General features: G+C 45.7%; 1 protein-coding gene across 2 annotated transcripts in view; it reads right to left on the bottom strand.

Moving 5' to 3' along the window:
* Positions 1-27997, bottom strand: part of GNAO1 (G protein subunit alpha o1) — a 139330-nt gene that overhangs the window by 63882 nt on the left and 47451 nt on the right. The gene's annotated exons all lie outside the window — the stretch shown is intronic.

Raw genomic sequence — 27997 nt, 5'->3', positions numbered from 1 at the left:
TGCTCTTGTAAAAAATGCCACAGGCTCTTCAAAGGTCATGGGCGCTCAGCTGCTCGGGGTCACATCTCTCCTGCCAACACGGGGCCCCTCACATTGAAGGGAGAAGCAGGCCAGCTCTGAGGTGGAGAAGGATGCAGTATGCCCGGCAGCCCTGCATCCTTCCTCTGACACTCCTCCCTCACTGGAAAGCCTGCCTGAGCAATCTGTCCTTGGGTGCACAGATCCTGGCTTGGCTGGAGGAGAGGGCAGCCTTAGCATTGCCATTCCAAACCATCCCAGGCTGGTGATGTCACTGACACAGTGCTTGTGAGACAGGGAACAGTACCAAGGGGCTGAGCTGGTGAGCAGCACAGTGCTCCCCAAACCCAGACACAGCAAACACACACAGGCCTGGTCAGTGTCAGCAATGGTGCTGGTGCCATATCACAGAGGGATCTTCAAAGCCACTCCTGATGGACCTTTGCTCATGCTGAACCCTGTCTCGTGGCTACCCCGTATGTCCCTCATATGCAGCACCGAGGTGCTGGGTGTTTGATGACCTTGCCCTGCTGTGATGGGAAGGTGGCACAGGAGCTTTCCAGCAGCTCTGCTCTCAGCCTCAACATGGGAGGTGAAGTTGGGAACATGCCACTTGTGGGCCCACGCTCCCTTCCATCACAGCCATGAACTTCACACTGCTGATGGGCCCTCACCTGTGTTTTGGCTCTCTCTTTAGCTCCAGAAAACTTTTTCTGCCCTCTGGCTGGGCTGGGCTAGGCATGGTCTGGCTGCATCTGTAGTTAATGCCTGCTGAGGGCCCAAGACATGAGCCTGTGGCCTTTCTCTAGAGGCTTAGCTGAAGGGATCATGGTCTACAGCAGGCAGCATTTTGTCAACCAAGTTTCTGTTTATTGTCATGAGTGTGGTGAGTCTTGCCTTCAACGCTCACCTGTGAGCTCTGCATGTTGCTGGATTAGGGATAACAAACTCCTAAGAAACACTGTTTTGCAGGGAACATCCTTCTGAGCTGCAGTGTCAGGTGCTGGTGCCCGTCTCTGACATCTGTGCCCTGGACAAAGCTGTGCTTGCTCCATGGGAGTGCTGTCTCCTCACCTTTGGCCATGCTACCTTCACTTGCTCATCCAAAAACAAACCAGAGTTTGTGTAATGTGGTATCTTACCTGCTTTCACTGCACTCCAGCAACTTTCTTTCTCTTCTTCATTTCTATGAGAAGCTGTACAAAGCCTGCACCAGCATTAAGGCCTTCTCAAACAAGTGAGCAACACCCATGCAAGACTGACCCCACCAAACTTCCCATCCCACTGCTCCAGGCCAGCCTGATGGATTCATAACCTTACAAGCTTCTCCATTTTAATGTGAATGGTCCTCATCCCCCAGCTGGGGTAATGAACACTGGTGGGAATTTTCTGTATTCGTAAATATTTCCCTGCTACTGTGAAGAGGCTGTTTTTCCCATTCTTCGTATCAGATGAAGATAGCTGTTCTGCCAGCTCACCATGTAAATTTAATAGCATTCCAAAACCTCTGTCCTACATAAATATGAATGTATTTCATCCAAGAGAAACCTGTTATTGAAGGAGCTGCATTGCTAAATCATTCAGAAGGTTATTGTTTGAAGTACTTGCAGTCAACGGTGTCTTGGCGATTAGAGCTCAGAAAGGGAGGGAGGGTAGAGGAAAAGAATGAGTGGGGATCACGGAAACCTTTTTAAATGAGGGAGCTTATGTACCAAGATCATCAAGGTATAAGCAGGGCATTGCCAACCAGCAGGTCTCGCCCCAGGAGGATGGGCCAGCTGCAAGCAGCTCTACAAATTATTCACTGGCAATTGCTTTCTTGCTGCTGCCCTGACTTATTTACACTCCAAAAGATTTCTGAAGTGTGTTTATTTAAGAAAGATAAATCCAGAGGCTCTGGAAGGGGAGCGGAGCTTTCCAAAGGAATCAGGCCCTGGCACGACACAATTCATTTCACTCATTAACCCCTCCTCACAAGGAATACACTAAGTGCTTATGCATTATGCATCATCAGGAAATTCTGATTTGATGGAGACTGAAGGTTAAAAGGCATTTCTGTGCTTTTCCTTGCTCCTTATTGTCATGCTGGAAGATGGAGGGATATTGTGGAGGTGGGGAAGATTGGGGGAGTGAGAGCCTCTGTACCCTGACACACAGTGCCACAGTGCAGATGGGAATTCAAACATTTCCACCCTCTTTAGTAAATTCCCTACTTTCTCTGAAAGTTTTGTGTCATTAGTACACAAACCCACCCAAATCCTCACCTTCAGCCCTGTTAAGAAACACAGTTCTGGATACTGCAAGAACTTGGAGAAGGCACAAGGTCTAAACAGAGACCTTGTTCAGGCACTGCACCTTCCTGAGTTTGTGAACCAGCAGCTGGCAGACCTCAGAGTTTCTAAGCTGATTTCAGTCATTTAATTGATGATGCAACTGTAGATATCTACATCTCTGTCCTTTACTTTTTACTGATTCATCTGTTCCTCAAGCAAACATTTAAAATGAATTTGCTTTTTTACACCTGCAAGTTGCGAGTGTTATATTTTAAGATGTCAGACCAATCTTTTGGAGGGCACATGTTAATCTGCCCATAACAAGTGGGTGGATATCACAGGTAGCTGTAAGGGCTAAAATCCTTTATACCCTGCAGAAGTGTCCTTTGGGAGCATGTGTCTCACAAACAGGAGCCCCCACTAGCATTTTGGAGATGCCCATCATGCCCATCATTCTCCTGGTTCTGGTGCAAGGCTATGGCTGATGCCTGGAGCAGCCCGGGTCTCTGGGGTTACCATGGGATGACAATGCCGTATCATTTTGCTGTTGATCCAGCACCAGATAAGAAGTGGTTATTTTTTTGTTGCTTTGCTTATCCATGTGACGCTGTTCAGCCCTTTCTAACAGCAAAAGTTAGGACCCCGTCTTGTTTTTACTTAGGTTCAGCTGCATGGATAATTCATGTGAAGTGCTGACTCCCAGTGCTGCTGCTGGAAAGGAACTTCTGACACCACTGGCCTGGCCCCACTCTGGGGCTTGTACAGCATGTACTCGTTGTTATGATGAGTGAAAAATGTCTTTCAGAGTTCTGATGAAAGTTCTCCTGAGCTGCTCAGGGTTCAGAATTTTGTTTTAATAGTTTCATCAACAGGATGAAGCTATTAAAAATACAATTTAATTTTGGTCTCTCTGCTGATCAGTCCAGTGGGAATTCTCACTTACTCAAACTTTAATGTTTTCCTTTCAGTAAAATTTCAGTAAAATCGGTAATTGGTTTGATAATTGAATTTTCAGATCATGTGTCAAAGGAATAATGGCATGCATGGGATAAGTAGCAGTCTGTCTCTAGAAGCCCAAACATCTGAAATGGAAAATTCTGCAGAATTTAGATAAAGATTTGAATATACTGCTGTGGAGCTAAGAATAGACCATATTATTTATATCGTCAAAGGAAGCGGCAAAAATCCCAGAGATCTTCAGAGACTAAAGATGCTCAGACAGTTGTGCACAGGAATTGTGCTCATGGAGCTGACGTGGAAAGTTACTGACGTCTCAGCACAGGCACACTGCTCCCAGAGGGCCCCATGGACCAGCAGCATTTCATGCAGAAGAGAAATGCCAGGCTTTTCCCTCCTGGAAGACACACTCAGGGTATCCTCCAAGTACCTATGCAGAGAGTGGGGAGTAACGTGCCCATGGCAGAGATGCCTTGTGCCCCACCAGGTGTATCTCCCCTGCACTGAAGTCCCCGTGTGCTGTACTGTGTCCCATGTTCTGATGGAGAGGCTAATTTCAGAGATTCAGTAGTGTTTTCTTGTTGAGTTATTCTTGAGCTCCATTCCCTAGTAGGAGCTGATTTTTGACTAGATTGGAGAATAAATGAAACAGCTAGTAAGAAAAATTCAAAGCATCCTTTCAATTAAATGTAAAATAAAATATAGGCTTCATAGCCATAACAGATGCCTGCATTTCTCTGAAGTTCACATACTTTAAGAAATGTGCCCCTCTCTCCTGGGACCATAACAGCAACACTCAGTTTTTCCTGTACTTCAGATGCTTTTAAGCTTGGAAGCATTACCAGAAGTACAACAAATGCCTACTTTCAGCCCTTGTTTAATTATTCTTTATTTTCCCCAAGTATGTTTCTTGTCTCTTCACTGACACTTTCTACCTTCTCCTCTACTTCATTATCTCCCAAATTCAAGGTGACCATCTCCAAGCCTGAAAATGATATAGATGGAGGGGTCCTGTTTCCTCTCTCTCCCAGTCTGTGCCTGCAGTGGCTTTGGTGAAATTGCGTCTGTTCACATAAACATGGAGAGGAGAATGAGAGCTGATGAGCCCACTCCTGTTGGGCCTGTGTAATCCCTTCTTCCATCAAGTCAAGACTACAGGGATGTGTGAGATGAAGGTTGGAGCGTGCCCATCCGCAGGGGTAGGAGACAGATGCTGGGTGGGAAGCACGGCTGCAGTCCGCTGCGAGAGGCTCAGGTGCCAGATGAAGGATCTGCTTTCCTGGAGGAACAGGCAGTGCCAAGCACATGCTGCATCCAGGACTCTCCCCTGCAGAGGAGGGGAGCAGGGGCTGTTCTCACACTGCCTACGTGGGTGCAACCAGCCTCTTCAAGGAACTGCAGTCAACACTTGCAAAGAAGGTGATCACTCATCGCTCTCATCAGCTTAGGTGTGGAGATGATGTTCACACTAATTCAGGTTTAATTTTTTTTTCTTTTTTTTGACATGAGATGTCATATATGGCTTTGCCAATCCTATGTCCATCAGAGCCAGCTGGATGCTGGGGTTTCTCCTCAGTACCGTGACAAGAACTTACACTGTTTTTTGCAAAACAAATGTGCCAACAGATTTTGGCAGGTGTTTCTCCCCATGCCCTGTTTGGATAGTATTCGGTTCTCTCACTGCAGCACTATCAAATGTTTGCACTAGAGTAATAGCAAAATATCCTCCTGTATTTTTTTCTTAAATTTTAATTTTTCTCTCACTTGCATTTATCAGCTAAGCACTGATATTGCCATGTAGCAAAAATTAAGATATTCAGACTGTTCTGCTCAGCTTTTCACTGTCAAATATTCCAGCAGAACCACCTTGCCTGAAAATGGTGGATTTTGAAAAATCTGCATTTTTAGACAGAAAATTACTTCCAGGGAAATAAATAAAATTGGATAGAGTACATGTGCTGGCATTAGCTCAGCTCCTTCCATCTCAGGGAAGAGGAGTTGTTTTAAAATTCAATCACTTGGATGTGCAGGGAAAAATGGCTCTGATTTGTTTTGATGATTAAAATGTCCAAAAATATCAGTTTCCTGTCCATCATTCAGAGTGTGTTTATGTCAGACAGCAAGATGAAGGAAGGTTTATCCTTGAACAGTAACAGAAGACCAAGGGACCAGTTCCCTCCAGCTGCCAAGGGCCAGTTGCCACTGTTGGCCTTGGTGGTCATTTCCACACTACAACCAACCACCGTGTCAAGGTTAAAGGCTTACAGAGTTGTGAACACATTCATCTGTAGACACTGCAGAAATCTGTAGGTAATTCCTTACTAATAGCTCCTACTGCTGTAAAGACCAGGAATTCTGTGCTAACTGATCCATCAGGCAGGTTTTGTTGACAGCATTAAAGTAGCAAAAGTGCTGTGACTCTGATGGTGAGCACCCCCAAGCAGCACTGTGTGGTTTTGCTGTGGGGGTAGGAAGCAATCCCTGGCTTCATCCTTCAGCATTACATTGATGATGTTACCTGCATGTTACTGGGAAGAAAACATGATCCATCTACTACATTTCAAGTGTGAGATGGGCAAAGAGAAGGGGCTCTGTAGGGGTTTAATAATTGACAGCATCCTCAAAGGGTGACAGCCATGCTGTAGGGCCAGGAGAGCTCTTGGGCTGCTCAGGTTCCCTGGTCACTGCTGGTACCAGGCATTGTGGGAGGAAAAGAAAGAGTGGTTGTGTAGCTCTGAGATACACATGGGGCGACTGTGAGATTTACAGCCCCTTCTTCTTAAAGGTGCTGATGAAAATCTGTCCTGAGAGGAATTTTCAAAAGGTAGGTAAAGCTATAGAGAAGTAGGTGGTTTGCAAGCAATGACGAAGAAGTAGTGGAGGGAAAGGGTGCTCTCAACAGCAAATTACTTTCCAGAGTCATATGTGTATGATCACACTCTGGGCAGCACCAGGGATGTGTCTTTACCCAGAGCCAGCTCTTCCCCCATGCAGTTCACACAGCAACCATTCTTTTCCAAGAAAATGTCAGGGGAACATACTGCTGTGATGGCCTAAGCTGCATTCATTCCTCATGCATTCCTGGGGAGCCTGGTAGAGATAAGCCCTCCTAAGTTAGCGGGCAGCACACACAGAGCGGAGCACTCCTGCATTTCCGTGGGGCACACACAGCCAGGCTCAGTGGCTGCCACGCAAACACACCTCACATGAAGCCAAAGCACTGAGCCCACCTTCCAGAACCCTGCAGGCCCACTGAAGGAATAGCAGTGGGACAGGCAGATGAACAAGTGTTAAAAACTGACAGATGTTTCCAGTAGCAGTGAGTTGGACTGAGAGGTGTGGGATCCAGGAATCGTGTCTGTGGGCGAGCGCACATCAGAGTCGGGTGGGCTGGGGAGCAGACCCTGGGCTCACAACCAGTAACAGCTACAGCAAGTCTCAGCCTAAAGATGGTCTGCCAAATATTTTGGGCCCAGTCTGTGGAGAAATTTTTTGTCAGGTGATTACACAGCCAGTACTTCTCATCTGCTAATGATGGTTAGCAGAGCCACATAAATGGAGAGACTGCTGTACCAAAGGGGGTCTTGCTTTGAGGGACTGAGGAGTGCAGGATTCTGAAGGGCTGAGCAGATGCAAGGAAAGCACCTCTCTTTTGTTGTCTAGGTTAAGTCAAGGGCTCTATGCACTGGAGAGGATACATCACGTTCAAATGTAGCAATTAGGGCTTCTGTTAGAAAATCCATACTCTGCTTTAAGCAAGTATGTTATTGCTTCTGACAAGCAATAACAGGAGATTAGCAGAGTACAGAGGGGCTCTGAAGCTCCCAACAGCAGAGTTGTTCTCTTTAAGATGAAGCTGTTGATGGGCAACCAAGATAAAAGTTGGCAAGATACAGCTGATGTCTTCTCTTTCCCTTCACTCTCATCTTTCTCTCCTAACCCTTTTAGCCTCTAACAGCATGCAACAGATGCTCTAAAAAGAGTCACCTCTCTAATCTGGAGAGGAAAAGATTCCCATTGTTTAAGGGTTACCCAACCTATCTTCCCCTGGTCAATTCTGTCTGGAACCTGACTTCTCTTCTCCAGCCACCTGATTGTCTGGAGGCAGCTTTGTGTCCTCTGAGCACAGAAGGACCTAAATCTAAGTTTTAGACACTTTTCTCTGGGAGAGAAATAAGATCAATCACCTTCACAATAAAGGCTTTTCTGGCTCAGCTGCTTGGGCGTTGCAGCAGTGTAGGAGGAACTTCTGGTTTTAGGGTTCCTGCAACTGAGAGCAGTCAGGAGCTCAGCTATGGAGGAGAGGGAAACCCAGGAAGTGTGAAATCTAAGCCCTCATATTGCTTTTTTAAAAGTTCTTAAAGAAGTGGAAAATAGCAAACTGCCCCATAAACTTGGAAGTTTGACCCTTGGGAACTCCTCTGACTTTGACTTCTTAACACCTTTTTACCTCTTTGTAGCTTGTTTTTGCTCTTGATTATACTATTCAGATTCTGCTGGTGTATGTGCTGTTTCCCTGCTCACCTTCTGGAAATGTGAAGCTGACTTGCCACCCTAAGACTGTTCAGCAACCCACTGGTCAGATCCAGCCACAAAACCTCTTCATTAGACAATCCCATGGTGGTGCCCAGTGTGGCAATGATAAGAGCCACAGGGAGCGTGCAGGAACAGCAGATTTCAATTTGCTGCTTCCTAACTTCAGGCATTGTACAGTCTGAAACCCTCCTTACTCTCTTTACTCACTTAAGCTTAATTGCACAAACCACAACAGCTCCCACCCTTGTTTAGTGGCAGCTCTGGAACTGACTGATCCAACCACTAAGGGCTTCCCAGCCCTTCCAGCTATATAGAGGACAGTGGATTTGGATTTACGTATTGGAAGTTCCCAGCTGGCAAAACATAAAAGTTTGTAACTTTTAAAGTCTAGTAGGCTGCTCTCTTTCAATACCTGTTTATGAAGGGTGGGAGCCTTGTTATTTGTTGGTACTGAGTCACTGGGATGCAGAACTTGGGCTGAAACACTGGGAAAGTTCACAGCTCCAGACTGACCTGACCCCTACAGCTCGGGATGCCTGTGTAAGCACTACATGAAATGTAACTTTAAGGTCAGGTTCAAAACCTTAAGATTCCAGCACTGTGAGAAATAACTTGAAAGAGGTTGGAGAAATAACTTGCACGAGTTTAGAGGACTAATAGGAAGTAGAGATTTAGCTAAAGAACACCCAGCATCTCTGAAGGCAGGAAAATCTCATGATGTGGCAACTGAATGGACAAATACTGGAACAGCCTCAGATACTCAGAGATTTTCCCACCTACTACCAGGCAGATGAGTTTGGAAACATCAGCAGTGACCCTGCTGGTCACCAAAATGGAGTGTTCTGTGAGAGACCACTTACAGGGACAGAAATCCCTGAGGTGCTTCAAACCTCGCTTCAAGTTCATAAAGTAGTACAGCAAAGGCAAAAAGGAGTGGTAAAATTGAGAGATGTGGAGGACAAAGGGTAGAAGGAAGGATACAAACCCAAGACAAATAAATATTGAGTACCATCTCACTTCTGAGTTTTATTCAGTGTACAGACCATATTCTGCTGGACGTTTTCTTTCCCTGCTAGCCTGGCATAAGCCCAAATTAAAACTAAAGCATATTTTTCACAATACAGGCTTTTCCCCCAGTTCTCATCCTGTTGCTCATATTGGACATGGGTAGCTAATATAATCAAGAAAGTAAGCACTAGAGTGAAGCTTGGAGTAAAGATCAGGAAAGCAAAGGTTATGGGAGGTGGGAATGGTCACTGAATACTTGGGCAGCTTGATATGATGGACTCCACAGGGAAAAAATCCTAGAAGAGAAGCCATAGGGTGTTGAGGGAAAAGAAATAGCAAAGGAGGTTTATTGTCTCCTTGCACACATGCACAGCATTAGGTGAAAACACAGAAACTGAGATTGCATACCTCACTATTGGTTACGGGTCAGGCTGTCACCTCACATTAAATCATCTTACTCAACAAGCAGAATTCTTGCTGGGTAACTTTTCCCCAAATGCTCAATTTTCCTTCTATTAGTTTTTCCTACAACAGTAACTTTCTGCTTGAGGAAAAGCTGATGTTTATGATTACACTTCCAAATCCCAAAGTTCCCCAAGAATCAAAACAGACCCACGATTACCTGACAAGTATACTATTTTAAAATCTCCTACAGCAAAAAAAAATCAATGGTTAGGCAAAAGCATACATAAATAGCAGTCAGCTTGGTGTCATTATCCCAAATACAAAAAACATTTGGGGACCTCTTTTATGTGCTGAATATTTCATTCAGTCCTGCAGTGCAGTGACTCCCTAAACCTTCTCAAGCTGAGCTCTGCTTTTGAGGCTCTAATTTGCTGTTGCCATGACATTGTTAATGTCTGAATTGCTTTTTTTAACCACTTTTTTCCATTTTTTCAATCTCTTGCAGAGGCATTCTGAAATAGTGGGCATGAGCTGATCTTGTGGAACAGCCTGTGTGTCCTCAAAAATAACAGAAGAGTGTTCATTTTTACAAGCTTTTTGGCTGATAGAGTCCTGATGGATGGATAATTACGATCCTGACGGATGATAGCTTTTTAATTGGAGAAACCACAATGAACCTATCTGACCTAATTGAGATAATTTTGGCTTTGGCTGGGGAGAGGAGAAGGGTGGGGGGCTATTTCATCTGTTTTTCCTTAAATAATGATAATCAGAAAAATGTTATTGAAAAGAAGAAACATCCTTGTTCTCTTATGCTTAATCAGGCTTCCAGAGTAGAGTGCACAGGATAAAATTAAGTTTTTCAGCAGTGAGTTGATCAACATCCTTGCTTCCCAGATCCAAATGAGAAGGGCGAAATCTCTGTCAAGGTCCTTAGCAGAATGGCACTACTTCTCAGGAATATTTTTTGCAGGAGATTTACATCCTTCAGTGGGGTAATACCTTCCAGTTGCCAGGCTTCTTAATAATACAGCACCATTTGCTGTCCAAGGGTTTAAAGAGGATGTTTTTGGTTGTTCTAGAGAATAGGTCAGTTCAGCTCAGCCTTCCTAGGCTTTGAATCTTCCCTGTCTCTGATCAGCCGACCTGGATATGCCCATCCCTTTGAGACTCAGGTAACAGCAAATGCTCTGATTTCACCTGTAACAGCACCAACCCCAGACAGGCAAATACCCCTCTGCCAGGGAGGGTGAGGAGACAGAGCCCAGGCTGCCTCTGCTGCTTTCTTGAGGGGCAGATCTCAAGAGCCTTCTGAGCCTAAAGCTGAAGTGACACAGCTGAGGTCACCCACTGTCAGCTCCTCCTGACAAATGTGTCCAGTACTAGTCCCAATTCCTGTCCCAGCACGAGCCTGAGATAGACTCCAAAGAGGAAAAGGTGGAACAAGGTGGAAAAGGGAGAGACAATTCTCTGTCATCAGTATTTTGCCTTTGGGGTATGTTTCTGATTACCAAGGCTAGAGAAGTGGGAAATGTTTAACCAGGGTTCAAACTTTAAAAAAAAATGTACCAAGCTTGACAGAATGAAGAGCATATTCTTAGTCATATAATTTAGTTTTAGGCAGTCCTGTGAGGAGCAGGATGTTGGACGTGATGAGCCTTATGGGTCCCTTCCAGTTGATACTCAGTGATTCTCTGATCCTCTAAAGGCACTGCTAGAATTGTAGATGAAACTTCAGCAACTGTCACGACACAGAAGACAGGCAGGAGGGTGATGATAGTGCTCAGAGAGCTGTCCTTAGCTGTCAGATGTGGACCCTGCCAGCTCCCAGGAAGGGGCCGATACTGGGACATACTGGGACACTGGTAGATCCCATGCCCGTGAGCTGGGCTGTACTGTAATGCAGTGGCACGTGCAATAGTGATGCCTCTTAATGGTACTGGTTTAAACTCTGACATATCAAGCAGTGATCCAAACCAGTTGCTCCCAAATGTTCACTCTAACAGGAGAGATGGTGTTCCCTTAATGCCCTGGCCAGATGTACTTGGTGTATTTTCAGTTTGATCTCTGCTGGGTGGCTCTAACCTGGGCAATTTCTTGAGCAAAGGCTCCTCTCTCACTAGGGCTTTCTCAAGTCAGTGATAAAATTCCTACTCAATGAAAGAATAGTTCCACAAATGTTTTTGAGGTCATACAGAGTGCAAACCACTACTCAAAACCTAATAATTCCATAATGGCTCTAAATATTTCCGTGCTTCAGTCTCAGTTTTTATAGGTACATCTGAAAATAAATACTGCTCTTAGAACGCACTGACAGTGACATCTGAGTATTTCCAGGAACCTACACTTTAAGAATGTCTGCCCACCACTGAAAGGAACACAGATTGACATTTCAGATAACAAACAAATGCCTTTGATTTTCTCTGTGTGCCAAGGAACATTGATATTGTCTCTGTCTCCTGGGCATTCCTCAATGTGCCTCATTAGAACGTTATGAAATGTTGCTCTATTTGTTCTGTTGTAAAAAACCAAAACAAGCCCTGGAGCGAGATTGACTCCAAGGGAGCTGGATGTGCTCAGGCTGAGGATTTGGCCTGTGCATGGGGATTCTTGTGCCTGGTGTGGCTGGGCCAGGGGGTGCTGGGAGAAGAGAGGAAAAAGGGAAAGACACTCCTTTGGCACCTCCCTGCTGTTTTCTTCCAATAGCTCAGCTAAGGAAAGCCCTAACCTGGAGCTGCTGATTTTTAAGGTAGAAGTTTGACAAGACCAATTTTGCTGTGTTAACACACATCTGCAGGATTTCAAAGGTTTCAGTCTCTACGAAAGAGGTGGAGGCAAAGGCAGAGAAAGAGCACTTTTAGAAATGGTTGTTTTTCTGAAGTTGGAACTCTTAAGCTAAATAGATAGCTGAGAACATCTGAAAATACCACAGGGATTCTACAGTCTTACTGTGTTTTTTCACTTGATGAACATCAGGAAAAAGTGCTTGGTTGGTTTTTTGGTTTTTTTTAAATAAACACTTGCAAAGAGAGAAAGAGAGGTCCAAGGTTAAAATATGCATGGAAAACCTTTCTATGGCTAATTTTGCTGCTGCATTTAACAAGTCTTTAGTGTTCACACCTACTAAGGTGTTCACACCTACTAAGGTTTCCTATTGATCCAAAGTGGTTATCACATCTGCACAGACAGGGTGAACAGTCCTACAAACAGTCACAATACATAGAGAATCAGCCCACATCTCTTCTGCTATTCCAGATGCCAGTGTGTTAAAGGGGAATGTCTAATCCTGCCCTGTGCTGATCCCATCATGTTTGCTTAACTACATTAGTCCAGTTACTCCCAAGATCTTTCCCTCTACTATGAATAATCTTGAAGATCAAGTGGCAAAGGCCCATTTCCATTTTTAGAGATTTAAATGTCAGCCACAAACCTAGACGTAGATTGATCTGGAGATCTACCAAATATGGACTCTTCAAAATTCAGTCCTTTCAGAAAGGTCAGAAGTGACTTGGATTGCAAAATCTCCACTAGCCTGGCAAGCTTGCTCTGAGTTGCCTGCTTTGGACTAAGTGAGTCCTGACTTTGGACAGAGCTTCAAGAGTGTCTTTTAATCCTGGTATTTCAGACGTCATGATGGGATGTTGCCATGTGTACTCACATCAGCTTTATGTAAAAATCAAAGTGGTGCATAATTGCTGGCTTCAAACCTTTGAAGAGTTTGCCCTGCATGATATAGTTAATACAAAATTTGAAAATACTGTGATGGAACAAATTAGAGTGGCGTGAAATAGGATTGTAGTTACAACATCTAATTAGAAAGCACTGTGAATTATACACTTTTTATTCTATGTAAGCTGGTTATAAATAGGACAGCAAGATAGACCAACAAAAAGTTGCTTCCTGAAACCTGCAATGCAAAAGAATATCAGTTCTTTCACTAGAAATGAGAGCACTTCATGGACTTCCTGGCTCAAACCCTGGATAGCTGACTCCCAGTATAGCAAAGATTAGTTTCTCTGGTTCCACATGCCCAAATTAAGTATTTCAGCATATGTTTTCTTCTGGGTTGAGACTAAGGGGTTGTTGACAACATTTTTAAAGTTTTTACTTGAAGATGAGCTGCTTTCATTGAGGAATCATCTCTCAACCTACTGCACCTGTATCAGCCTAGCAGATATAGAGGGTTGTTGATACAGAGGGTTCCTGGACCTAATGCTCTGTTCATAATGGGTATGGCTCTATCACCTGTTTGAGGACTTTGTCTCTGGAGTACCTGGATATGCTGGTGGCAGCAGAACCCCACTGCGTAGGCTGCTGAGATTTAGCACAGCCTGCAGAAGCCTGCCTTCCTCCATCTACACATTAAGATAGAAATGGCTTTGCTGAGACAGGGGTCTCAGAGCTGGCTGCTTCCAGCATCCCTGGACTGAAGTGTGAAGAAGGCAGGACAGCTGCTTCAGAGCTGATGGCAATGTGCAGACCCAAAGGACCCTTCCTCCCAGCACTGTGTGTTTGTACAGAACCTCTGTTCCTGAATGAATGCTTAGGGATTCTCTCGGTGTCCTGGCACCATTTCTGTGAGACACACCAATTCTGTTTGACATTTAATAAACTGATTTTGTTTTGGTTTTGTTTCTTAGTTGCCAATAAAGTGCCTTATTGCCACCATAACAGAAGGACATCCACAAAAGCATGGGAAAAGCAGGGTTGGATTACCCCTAGCCTTGTCTGGCTATTCCGTGCAGAGTGGCTGTCAATTTGTATTTGTGTGTGTTGCCAGGACTGTGAGGCGCTTTGGTTTTGACTTGGTATGAGAGAGAAAACATACAGACAGTCCTGCCAGTGTTTCTTTCCTGACATCTCACCTTAGAGGGTGGAAAAAGAAGCCCAACTCCAGATAAACAGCCTTGGGCAGTGTGTATGGAACAAAAGGCTTCTGGCTTCTGCCTGTGCTTTCAAAGGGGTGCTGAGCAGCAGGTCTGTGCTCAGGGTGTGTTGGCAGTGAGGATATCGGCGTTGCCCTCCCTCCGCAGAGGGGCACTCCAGCATTTTGAAGCCCAGAGATGAAGGCTTGGTGGTGAGGATGGTCCACGTGAGCCATCTCCCCTTTCAGGTTTCCCCCTGCCATGTTGTGTGCTGTATCTGCAGAGGTAGAGCCTGCTCTTGGAGCCAAGCCATTCCCAGCGATAACGGATGGGACGACTTTAGTCCTGTTTATTTCAGCCTGTCCCAGCCAAAAGCTCAACTTGTGGATGAAAGGAATAGCTGTTCACAGAGCTAGGAGAGTACATGCAGATCTGACCTTTAGAACAACCTTTTGCAGTTACAGAGATGCTACGTTTATCACTCCACTACTTGCTATTCTATTTAGCATTCAGCTAGAATCTACTGCCCCTTTCTTTCCTGTAAGAGCTGCAAACAACCATCTAAGGATCTTTGCTGGTGGTCCTGCACATGAAATTGGATCTTCTTTCCTTCCACACATCAAACCCTTTATTTCTGACTGCTCCTAGCATATGTCCATTCAGATTTAGGTGTTGGTCACTGCTTCAGCTGCCTTGGATTTACAGCTGTAATTTTCTGTGTCTGCACAAAGATGCTGGTGGTTCAGCAAATTGTTTCACACAACACTGTGATGCCTGGTTCCAGCCCAGAACTATGGTAACCCTCACCTTACCTATGGTAAGTCTCTGTGGCTCTGTAAGAATTTAATCTCTCAGAGCTACCACCTTTATCACAGGCATTAATGAGCACTTTTCATTAGCAATCTCCCTTTCCAGGCCAACTGAGAGGAAAAAGAAATGAAGCTGGTGTCTCCCTATGGCATGCCTAGGCTCGGGCTGCCATTTGCAGAGGATACTTGAGCAAAGCTCACCTGAATCCTGACACTTGCATTGAGAGGAAGCAGTGATACTTACCCCAGCTCCTGCCCCAAAGGAGAGGAGCTGTCTGGTTCAGTGGGGAAGATCAGAGTGAAGTCAGCATTGCATCTGCTCACCCCACTCTTTAGCCCATAGATGATCACCCCTCTCCAGAACAGCCAAGAGAATAATGCAGTTCAGTGCTGGTGGGGGAGATTAGGGACAAACTGGAAACTGCCCTGGCTCTACTAAACCTCCTTTGTGGTTTGAATGTAGCAAACTGATCAGTAACTTGTGGTCTGAACTAGGAGCTGCATAATCAGTATGAAGTGAAATCTGATTTTTCTGCCTCAAGGAACTTGCTGGACTCATTCTTTCCAATCCCAGGCAATACCCTCCAGCTTCTTATGGAAAAGGGCTTAGAACTGCATGGTGTGCTGGTGCTGCCTGACGTGTGTAATAGGGTTTGCAAGGGCTGCTGGGGAGAACATCTGTTTACATCTGGAATTTAGCTTGCAGAAAGCTGGTGCTTTGTGGTGGAGTTGGCTCCTGAGCTCAGTTCTCTTCCTGAAGGGTCACTGAAGACTCTTGAGCCCTGGAACTAATTTCTGGCAATCTCTTGGAGGATTTCAAGGCAAGTCAGATAATGATAGTGTGGACTGATAGGCTTCCCCTCCCCATCAGCCTTTACTGTTTATTTGCTGTCAGCTCTTCTTTGCAAAGTTGATGGCAAAGGAGAAAGGGACACAGTGCAATAGCCTGTTCACTCTCTCCATCCTTTGTGCTCTTGGATCAGTCTGGATATACAAAGCTGAAAATGTGTGCTGGCAAGCAGCATGACCCCAGAACTGTGGTCTTGCCTGCCCAGGATTTTAGGGGACAGATGATTAGTGGTGAAAAGGCAGCTCAGAGCTGCTGCTGCCTGTGTGGATTACTATTAGCAGCTCCTCATCATCTTTCTTCTTTTTACAAATGTATCAGCTGATCATGCTTTCTGGTGATTTGGAATGTGGTGGGCATGGCTCGCTCCTTGGCCGTGCTGTGCAGCAGTGCTGGGGAAGGACAGTGGAGGTGTCCCTGTGGTGGTGTGGCTCGCTGGTGTTAAAGGCAGCTGAGGGACACTGAGCCCAGACACTGCATGAGCAGGGCCAGGCTTTGCCTACAGCTCCTTTGGGAATGGGAAGAGGAGAGCCAGAACAGGGGTGTCACACCAAGAGGTGGTTTTTAATTTGATTCAATGTCTATGCATACAACTCATATGAAATACGCACAGCTGTCGTTTGGGTCTGGTGCCTCTTGGTTTTTGAAACCTCATGGCCCAGGGAGCCTTGATGCTGAAATTGGTCAGGGTCCTCATGCTGCAGGACAGGCTTCCTCCTCCTGGTATGTGGTGCAGGGCTTTAGGATTGGGATTGTTTTAAAGGTGTAAATTTTTGCTTGCATCACCAACAAGAAATAGAAGATGCTCAAAACTTGGTCTGCAACAACATGAAGATCATCTGATCCAAAAGCTCGGCCCTGCAGAGCCTTACATGCTACTACAAATCATCCTGGAGCCTTCCCTAAGGTTCTGTTCTTGAAGAGAAAGTTGAGGAAATAAGGATTTTTGCCTACTCAGTGGTCACAAGACCTGCCTGAACTTGGCTCACAATCCACTGTAATGCTGAATATGGTCTTTTCAGCCATGGTATGACTTTTGCCTCTGGAGCAAATTAAATAAAGAAGGCTGCAACAGCAGCGTGCACACCCCAACTGCAGACAGCAGATTTAACCTTGTGCCATTTCCTGGGTGAAGGATCTCATGAGTGGAAGTGAGTGTGGAAAGACCCAAAAGCCACAGCAGCTATGAGATGCAGAATTTGAACTCACTAGTAAAAGGTGTCCATCTTAGTGGGAGCTGTCTGCAATGTGCATTGAGGGCAGCTGGAGTAAGAGAAAAACCTATTTAAAACCAAGGAACTCAAATGAGGACAGCATGGATATCACCAGCCTGAAATGTGCCCGTGGCAGGGGAACTTGGCAAAAGAAAAGCTTTCTAAAGCTTACAGGACCAATAACAGCAATTACAAAGAACAAAAGCTGGAAGAAAAATGGCTGTGAAACCTTTGACTAAGGTGCTGCTGAGGTGGTGAGGAAGAACTAGCCTAAAATTCCCCCCCTGTCTTTGGCATTCACAGTGTCACACCACACCTCCAGATAGGCTGTGTTGCAAACCTGCCCTGCAGAAAAGAAAAAAAATTCCACAAATGTGATGACATGGAATGGAGAAACACAAGTGAGACCTGCTCCTCACTTGGAAGAAATGAATTTGTAACTTTACAGAACTAACTCAGACTCACTGGATGGTGGCCACTGGCACCTCTTTCTTCTCAGAAAAAAAATCTTTTATTGTCTGTAATATAATCTACCATCACTAAAATCTCTCACAATTTAAAATAAAAACAGAGTAAAATTGGACTCAGAAAACTCCACTTCTCTGCCATTGCCTCTTTTTGCTTGTCTTTGATGGCATGGACAGAGACATGGGTGGGAGAAGGGCTGAGCTGTGATCCAAAGGGAGGGGCATGGCTCTGTCCTGCTGTGCCCTCCTGGGAAATGAGCTTTCTCCTCCGGAGCACAGCAGATGCTGGCAGTTAGAAGGCAGCAGGATGGGACCCCTTTTCCCTCCCAAACATGTAAAGGGTTATTTTGGAGATATAATTCTGTTTGCATCCTCTCTTGTTACTGGATGCTCCCTTTCCTCTATGCAGTACAGTCCCCTCCCATCCCTACTGGTAAAACCTCATCAAACCAGAAGCAGTTTCTCTAGAGGACAGTCTTGCTCCAGTTTTACTGTCAGACTAACTAAGGAGTAACTGGTTGTATTCTCATGACCATACAACCTGAATACCCACCTGAACATCTGTAAGGTGTATTCAGCATGTGAGATTGACTTAGTACCCTCCTTCACATAAAGGAACAAACATCTGCCCAGGGAGGTTCCAGATACAGAAAGGTGGGTTACAACCACGTAGCTACCCTGAGCATTTACTGTAGGATTGCTCCTGTGTGTCACTTGAGTCTCCATTCCCACGATCTCAGTGTAAATCAAGAGTAATTCCCCTCTAATCAATGGAGTTAATCTAGTCTTAAACCCATCTGTAGGCAAATGAGGACTTAATTATACATAGCCAACCTTGGGGAATTATTTCTTAGTAAGGGAAGAGTATCTAGCAACAGTCTCACCGTCAACACAGATACAATGTGTTGCAAACCAGAAACTCCTACAGCCCTGGAAAACGAATAGCACAGCAAAAAGGAGGAAATATGTTCAACGCCTGTGGGTGAGATTTTCTTTGGCTCCTGAGTGGGTTTTGACACTCAGAAGGGATGTGCTGTGCTGCCAGGAGCGATTCAGGGGTGACGTGACGCAGATGTGGGTCTCTGCTGGGGAAGGATGAGCTGTCCTGGGGCCCCCAGTGACTCTCTATCAAAAACCCTAAATCAGACACACACTAATTCACATATCCTGCACTTTTTTCCTCCACATTTTCTCTCTGACTTTGACCACAAGGCTAAACATTGCCAAGGTGCAAAATGATATTGTTTCCCAGCAGATCTTGAGGCTTTGTTGTTTCTAACCTTCATGTGGAGCTTAATTCTTTCCTTCCTTTCAATGAAACACCAACTCCTGCCCAGTCACCTGCCACAGCAATTCTGACCTGGGTGAATGGCATCTTTGAGCTCCTGCAGCCTTGGGCGAGGCTGGTCCCTGCTGCACTGCCAGGCACCCTCACATCCAACTCTGTGTGAGGCTGAGGTCAAAGCAGTAATTGTAGCTATTAAATGAGTTCCCTTGTGGTATCTTTAATCAGTTATTACCAAGGTACACAATACTGATTAATAGCCTCAGTAAACCCTGTATTCGGGTAATAAAGTCTTCATGTGTGGCAGACATTCTGCCATCCCCATGACTGATGCAGTACAAGGGACATGTTTGAGGTGCCACCATCCCACTGTGCCTCTCTGTGAGGGAAGGCAGCTGTCGTACTCTCTTCTCAGCTGGCTGATCCAGCCTGTGAGGAGCAGCTGCTCACTTAGGAGGGACAGGGTTCCCCTTGGGTGGTGTGGGGCTTGGGCATAGCATCGGCACATTTTAGCTTCCTTACGGGCAGCAATCAGCTGGGAGCTCTGTGTCCTTGCCTCACCAGCTCAGTAAAATTCCCCTTTTGGAAGGACGGGACTTCACAGCCACAGGCCATGAAATGGCTCCTCTGCTGCAGTTTGTTCCCTTGTCTGGGCTCATTTCAGGGTGTGAAGGGAGCGGGCTGTCAGCGAGGCCTTCACACAGCTCCCTGCTGAAGCTGACAGTGAAACCTGCTCTCACAGATGTGAGGTGTCCGAGGACCTGGGTTCTGTGTGCCCCTGGACCAGACAATTCTGTGAGGGCATCTGACAACATGTCCCTTGGGGGCTGAATTGTTTTGGGGTCTGTGGCCAGAGCAGACCATGGCAGAATATTGTGTCCTGAGTTTATGAGCATCTGCTGTAAGCAAGGAACATGTTCCATGTTCCGTGTCTCTCCCCTCCCATGTGTTTGGGCACAGCAAAGCAGCTGCTCACACTCTCCTTCCTCCATCCCAAGCTGTGTCAAGCCCAGCCTGCCTGTGGTCCTGCCATTTTAGAGCAAAGACTGCCCCTCACCATCATCTCTGAATAAGCATCATACAACACAGCCAAGGGATAGATCCCTTGTTTTATGCCTTTTTGTGAGTTATGCATCAGAGATCTGTTTAAGGCCAGGAATACCCTATACAAATGTTTTCATTTTACATCTGAAGACATTCAAATAATAGGAACATCATAGAAGGCATGTGGAAAATAAATATTTTTAATGGCATTCCTAAAACTGGTGAGTAAGCAGTGTGACTCAGCAGTACTTCCCAACATTTCCCAGAAGAGATGGAAATAAATCTGTTTAATAACTGACATGTATTTGAAATGTGCTGAGTAGTTAGTAGTTATCTGCAATTGCTGCTTGGAGAGCTGACTTGCAATCATACCTGAAGGCAGCATCCTGCCTGTGCAAGGCTGCAGCCAGTTGCAACCTGAACTTCAGTCTCAAGCATGGTGGTGACTTTCTGGAAGGACTTCAGCAAGTGCCTGATCACCCGTGCAGTCAGAAACACGTAGAAGCATCTTTGAAACCTCTGCCATGCCAGTGTTTAACCTCTGTTGTGAGTACATCAAATACCTAGATATATTTTTTTGTCCTGGCTTACAAGCCCTTCAACCCCTTTACGGACAGAAAGACTCTAGTGAAGGACAGACAGTATCTGCCTGTGTTCAGCAATACCAGACGCCTCCCAGGGCAAGGCCACTGTCACCTATTCTGTTGGGAGTGGCTGCGCTGAGCCTCTTCCAATAAGATGGAATCTGCCTTGGCCTGACTGTGCCATCCACCAAGAGGGAGTGACTGGGGTGTGCAGCAAGCTCTCTCCTGACCCCGGATCCAGAAGCCGCCAGGGTTGCCCTTTTCAAGCACCAAGGTTTTCCCCTTCTCAGGGCTCTGCTCCACCTGTGAAATATTTTGGAACTTTGTCTTTTGCGCTGTCCCACTCTGGTGCTTTCCAGGGGCTCCCAGAGAAGCGGTCTTCCATCAGTATCTTGTGGGAATGGAAAGCCTCACTCCACCTGTCATTAATTTGCCAATGTTACAGTCCCATGTCTGCTTCACCCTCCCCTCTGTGCCTTTTTCCTGTGACACCATGGCCCTGGCTGCACTGGAATAACAAATCTCAGGTATAACAAATACAGGGGAAGTCAGGCAGCCCTTCTTCCAAGTAACAGGAATGGTTGGGACTTTTTCCTTCTTTTCAAACTAAAAATATTCCCTGCATCATCCAAAAAATCAGTATCAAACACATAAAGCTTATGGAGGAAAAATACATCCCTCTCCTGGTGAAAAGAGAGAGCTTGCACACGAGGAGGAAAGCCTAACCTCCCTATGGCACAGGGTCTGCATTTTCACAGGTGAAGAGGGATGTTGGACAGTTTTAGGGGAGGTGAGGATCATTTTCCAGGATGCTTTGGAGGACTAGGGTTGTTAATGCCTCAGAAATCAAGCCTGAAGTGGCAGTTGATGGCAGAAGCACCATGAAAAAACTAACATCTCTAAAGATGGGATTTGCACTGGTCTTCCACCACCCAAGGAGGAGACCATGTCAGGAGAACTCATCAGAGATGCTTTTCTGCTGGTGGTTGGCTGAAGAGGAAGGCAATACCTGTAATTTAAAAATTACCTTCTGGGTATTTTCTATTTTCACTGATCCTCCCATACACAAATGTTCTTGGACCTCTCTTATCATGCAACTCATCTACTACACAAAGGGATGGGTAGTTCTTCAAGTGCAGACTGCCCTGATCTCACCTGATACCATGGAGAGAAGAGGGAAAGCACTATGAGCCCAAGCTCATCTCTGACTTTAATTCCCTCTCCTGGCACCAAAGACTGCTGCCTTGTCCTCTCATGTGTCTCTCTGAGAATACTCTGGCACCATCTTCTTTAAAACCTTCTTTAGGTGGTGAAAGATGTGATTAGACTCAGTCTGGAGCTTGGAGTTGGAAAGAAGTGACTGTGGTCTCTCTCTTGGCAATGATCCCCTGAGATGATCTCTTTATCTTCTGCTTTTCTTCAAAAGAAAATTAAAAGTCTAATTTTAATTGGTGGAATCTGTTCTGGTCACTGCTTTTGTAGGACATTTAGCTATAAGATCACCTCAGAATTAGGAAGGTAGCATGGACAGCAAGTATCACCAACCTACAGCGCCTGGCTGATGCCAGGTGTTCACCAAAGAAACAGATCTGGTGGCATTTTAAGGTGTGACCACATCTCTTATTCTCATCCGGCTCCCTTAGAAATGATGCTGAAGTGCTTCACAATACTTTTTTTCCCCCAGAAATGTGTTTCTTAGGAACAGATTTCTGACTGCACAGAGGGACTGGAAGACCAGGTGAACTTCTATCGCACTCTGTCCCCTGACTGCTGCCCATTCACCATTGGTGTCCAGGAGAACACAAAAAGTAGACCCAGTGTTTACTTTGGAGTGAGGGTTGCCATGCCAACACCACGGATATCATCCTGAAACAGGACCAATGTGAAAAACATCAAGCTGGCACATCAGTGCTCAGCAAGGTGGCACCTTCCAGCGAGCCGCCTTCCACACGACACGCGTTCCCAACGTGCTACGCGACTGCCACCCACTCTCCCCTGCCTCCTTTTGGATCCATTTCAAGCAGTCTTTTTCATTCTTTAGGAATTTTACCTAAAACTGATACATTGGGCCACCCTGGGGGTTTTAGAGCTCTTGTAAGTGATTGACAGTCTTCTGCTGAAAGAAAGGTTACTGGTACAGCCTCTGGTGCAGCACTGGCCATGTGGTTCAGTTGCTTGCCTAGAGCATCCAGCTGTTTCTACTATTACTACTACATTTTCTGGCCATGATGTGTTTATAGCCATGACTCCAGCAGCTTTTTCTCATTTCTGATCACTATCTTTATTAGCAGCATGCATACAGAAAGCAGACACTGGTTCTGGGGGATCTTTTTTGCCATTTGAAGACCACCATATGTTATAGACTTGATGATCATGACTTCAGCTCTGCAGGAGCACGGAGTCAGGCTGTACTGCTGCTGCTGCTGCAAAGCAAGGTCTCCCAGGTCCAGCCACAGGTCTCAGCTGACTTGGCTGGGATCCCTGCTGGTTATGACAGAGTTTGTCTCACCCTGAGGCAGAGCAAAGGCATGGAAGTAGACCGTTCCAAACTCTTTCAGCTGGCACAAAGAGCTATCATAAACTGCCTTTGTGCTCTGCTGTTAATTTACTGCTATCATTTATTAGGAAAGATCTTGTATTTTCAGGGGCTCAAGGGGTTTTCAAAGGAGGAAAATATATTAGTGGAATGTAGAAGCTGCTGCTTTGGTTAGAGAGACTCCAGAGATGGTGCTGTGAGGCAAGTGGGTCATGCCCTGTGACTACACAAGCACAGCTGACGTGGGCTCTCTGGGCTTTCCCTTGTTCTTTGCTATCTCCCTCTTTCTCCCACACCCTCATTTTGCAGCAAAGATTCCAAATGCATTGGCCACCTTGGCCAGCAACCACAAGCATTTCTTGAATGAGCCAACCATCTCCGTGGCAACAAGGCAGGCTGTGACAATAACAAGTGCTTTCCTCTGTTTCATGTTTCCCACCTCTCAAGAAATACCCTGCCCTTTATTTGTTCCCCACTCCTCAGAAATATGAATAATGTCAACTGAAATGCACCTTGTGGAAGGACCAAGAGGGAGGTGTGTGAGCAAGATGGCTTCAGCCTTAATGGAAAAGTGACACACCTTTATGAAGGGTAGGCTGAAATATATGTCCTAGACTGTTACTTGGGTATTTGTACTGGGTCTGATACAGTACAGGAAATATGATTATACATGAGCTGTGACTATTGCAAGTAGACATTATCTGCAGCTGGATATCTGGACAAATGCTGACACCAGGTAAAAACTGGCATGTCTAGTGCCACCTCTTTATTCCATTTTCCCTTTTCTTCCACTCCATCCTGCTCTTCTACAAAGCAGCCCTAAGTTCCCATCACTCACAACAGCAGATCAGGAAGGACCGGCTGCATCCTCAGTCAAGCAGCACAAGCCCAGGAATGCTGTGTCCATCCCCTAGATCACTCAGGTAGCTAACAGAGGCTTCCTACCAGCACAGCAGTGCCTGATTAACCCTGCCTGCCCTCCCTGAAGTTACTAGTGGCCTTTTTGCATTTCTGAGAGAGCTGGGGCTGGGGATACACAGTAGGAGCCAGCTGGTCTAAACAGATACCTGACTCAAATGAAGTAGCACAATACCTTGAGCTGACAAGTACAAAAAGCCAGTTACACAGAAGCAGATCTTATGAAAGACAGATCCTCCCCAACACTGCTGCAGTGCCTGCAAGGCAGCAGGTGGCAGCGGCTGCGGCTTCGCTCCTGCCATTGCCAAGCAAGAAGGAGAGGAAGAGGGCAGCTCCTAAAATCCTCTTCTGGCATGTGCAGAGGGGAATGGGCTGGAGGCACCAGGTTTCTACAGACACCTCTCTGTTCAGAAGCAGATTTGACATGGACCTCTTTGCCAGCCACCCCGGGTGGGCTGTTCAATTACACTACAGAAGGAGTTTCTTTAAGGCTACTAGCCAGTATTTTAAAATGTCCCAGGACATCTCTCTTTGGCTCACAGTTCAGGAGTTGCAGACTGTACACAGAAGAAGGTCACCACAGACACATTTTGCTACAAAGTCCAAAAGAAAAAAAAATCCCAATCAAAATATTTTAACACTTAAGCAGCTTTTTAGTTTTCCCATTTGTAGCTGAAGCAGAGACAGGTCCAGACTCACACTGGGAAAAAGTTCCCTGTGAAGGTCACTGCCTACCACCTCTAGACTCCAAGCACCAAACCTGTGACCTCTTGCCTCAGACACTTCGATCTGAGCCATGCAACTGATATTTGCATTCTCTGTTGAGTACTTTCTGAACAATTTCTGCCTAATTCTGTCTGGTTTATGAAAATATGAGCATGCTCTACAGCTGCTTTCATACCAGCCTGCACAGGGCAGGATGCCCATTGCAGCCTGGGACACCTGAAGACAACCCCCAGGCCCCCCAGCCTGGCTGCAGCTCTGGCATTTCACCTAAGTGGGATTGCAAGTCTGCATTTCCAAGCAGGTTCTGGAGTCAGCATTGACCCACAGAGGAGGATGCTTTATGCTTCTTCTGGCTAGGGTTTCTGAAGCCACACTTTGGAACCAGATTTTCGAACAGAGATATGAAAATCCATCCTTACCCTGCCCTTCCTGCTTGATCCTTTCCAAACACTGGGACTGACTTCTAGATTCCTGGTTTCAAACCTCCATTTCCCATTTGCTCTGCCTGAGTACACTGAAATGGAATCAGTGAGGAGCTTGTTTTATTAATACATTTGCACTTTAGAGGACCATTTAATCCACAGGCTACATGTTACAGCCTGACTCTTTCCTGCCTGTTAATCTGATTATCAAGGTAAGGACTGAGTAGTGCCCTACAGACCAGCTGGAGAGTCCTGAGTAGGCAGGCGAGACAAAGCCTCTGCCTCCCTTCCTGTGTGTAACCCCTTGGCTTGTCAGGGATCCAGACCCTGGGTGGTGGCCCTGGAGATGTGCATGTTGCACAGATGTCACTTCTCCTGCAGCTGGCTCCTGTCTCCTCACTGACTGCTCCTTTCCTGCCTGCCCTCTTGTAACACCTGAAGGATCTGTGACTTTACACTTGCACATCTTTTCTGGAGTTTCAGCCTGCCCTTCCCTGCTGTATGCAGTGATAATGTGCTGTGAGCTGCCAGGATGTGCTTCTGCCTCCTGTGCTGAAGGACATAAAACAAGGACCTGGGTGCTGCCCAAGGCCATGAACCTTTTGTGAGCTGGGCAAAGCTGCAAGAAAACCCGTTGCCCTGCACAAGCAGCACACATTAAAATGAAATCTGACACGCAGACTGTTTTGTTCTCAACCTGGGGACAAGTCCTTATCAGCAGAGAGGGTCAGCGAGACCTGGAGCATATGCTTTTTGTGATTTATTTTGTCTTTTTAGGTTCTATTTCCTACACCAATCTCTCTTTGACCACCAAAAGCAAGGGGGTTTAGTCTTCCCCCAGTCTTTACACTTCTATTAGACTAAATACTGGAGGTAAAATTATGGGCAGGAGAAAAATGACAAAAGTGAGAGGATTTGCTTATTTTCTCTCAATAACAACATGCATTTATTAAGTAGAGGAGGAGTTTTTTCATTTTGAACATGGTCAGGGTACCATTTGGAAGGGATACGGGTGCAGATCCATCTCACAGAAAGTGGGATGAGGGAAGCAGTAATAGCCAAGTGGTCTCTGGGGAAAATCTGTCCCAGGCCCAAGTCCCTTCCTTCCCTGCTGCTGAATCAGGCTGGAGCAGCCACAGCCCCAGCTCCCCCTCCTGAGCTCCCTTCTCTTGGGGGCTTAAGTGATGAGTAGGGGAAAATCCCCCACTAAAAGATTTGCATTGGAAACCCTTGGCTGAGGAATGACTTTTAAAATAGAAAAGCTTTGCCTGAAAAGGGATGAACCACGCAGCATAATACTCAACAAATCGCCTGTTTAATGGCCTCTCTTTATAGCAGCTGTGCATTAATAACAAAAGCAGGGCAGCAGAAGCCATGTGCTTCTTTGTAAGATTAAAATAAATACTATTTCATACTAACACCAGCAACTTTCTGTGCCTAAGAGAAAGGAGCAAGTGGAAGATCTCAGCCTGAGAGACTTAGTTTCCTTCCACTTTGCTGCGGGATAAAGAAAAACTTCTGCCATCTATGAAGGGAACAGATACACTGAATCACCCTCCCAGACAGTGGTTTGGTTCCTAGTGGTTTGTGGCCGGCTTGTCTCACACAGTCAGCATGACACCATTGTAAGACAGGGGTAGTTCCTCCAGAACTACATCTTAGGAGAAAGTAGGCTGCGGAGAATTAAATCGAACTTACTTTTTACTTTGCAAAGCATAACACAAGATCCCCACTGCCATAAAGCATAAATTGAAACAACAGTGGTCCATGCTAGACATAAAGCAAAATTTTTGCATCATAAGGACTGTAAGAGCAGAGGAGCAGGTTGCCCAAAGAGAGTGCGTAGTCTCCATCCTTGAATGATTTCAGACCAAACTGAGTAGAGCCCTGAGCAACCTGGTTTGACCTCAGACTTTACCTGAGCAGGGGTTGGGCTCCTGAGCTCCTCTCCAGCCTGAGTTATTGTACAACCCGAGGAACATTTGGCATCTATTCCACGGGAATATGAACGGACACAACATTTTGTTCAGCCCAGTACTCCACCTCTCGTTCCTGGCAGTCCTGATAACAGCTCTCCTCCTCCACACCCTGTACTGTGCCAGGCCTGGCACTAAAGCAGTGATGAGTTTTCCCTCCTCAAATTAGGACTTTAGGCGTTTAAAAAAAAAAAATTTACATTTTAAAGCTGTCTGCCACAGATTATTTCTCAGACATGGAGAATGACTTGTTTCTGTTTTCCTAGGCATAGGTTTTAGCTGAGCTAGATACGTTGCCTTGCTGAGAGCTGAGTCACTGAGTAATCAACAGATTAATGTATTCAGTTTGAAAGCCATCAGCATTTGTTCTCGGCAAGCTCACAAGAACTCCATTATGGTATCATCTCCACGTTTGGGATGGAAATGTCTCCAAGATTTAGAGTTCCTACGGGAAAATCCCTAGATGGAAAGAAATCAAAGTACCTCTTTGTGACTGGGAGAAATAAGGTACATCCTCATACAGTAACACCACAGCAGGATTTTGGCATCCCTTCTAGTGAATGCTTTTATTATCAACCCTCAGATAAGGAGTTTGGAGTATATTGTACATCTGTCATTTGATAGCTACCTAAAAATAGTCATGACAAACTCATTGGCATATAGGACTTTGCTTTTATCAGGTCTTTAATTTGAAATTGTTTTATTTCCAGTGAAATCAAGTAGTTTTACCTTCTCTGGGATTGCAGCATGCAAAAAGGGTGGTTTTCACTTCACTCTAGGGTTCTGAGTTCCTCTGTGTGGGCTTGGTATGAGCCAGAAATGCAATAAGGCAAGGCAGAGCCTGGCAGGGGCACCTCACAGAGGAGCCACTGTTTAAAAATAGGGAGCTGGTGAAAGTAATCACAGACTAGCAACTGTAAAAGGACAGGCTGGCCTAGGTGTGTGGTACAAGAAGGCTGCCAAGCATCACATAGCTGTTCTGATAAGACAGATGCCAATGCTGCTGCCTAAGAGCCTTTCCATACCAACCGCATTGAAGTAATACATCCCCTTGTTTGCAACCGAAATTGCTGTTTGAGTACACTTAAATGGGGGATGTGTGAGTAG

Source organism: Prinia subflava, chromosome 13 (genome assembly GCF_021018805.1).
Source record: "Prinia subflava isolate CZ2003 ecotype Zambia chromosome 13, Cam_Psub_1.2, whole genome shotgun sequence".
In the NCBI taxonomy this organism is placed as follows: domain Eukaryota; kingdom Metazoa; phylum Chordata; class Aves; order Passeriformes; family Cisticolidae; genus Prinia; species Prinia subflava.
This window is presented reverse-complemented; position numbering and strand designations above follow the sequence as displayed.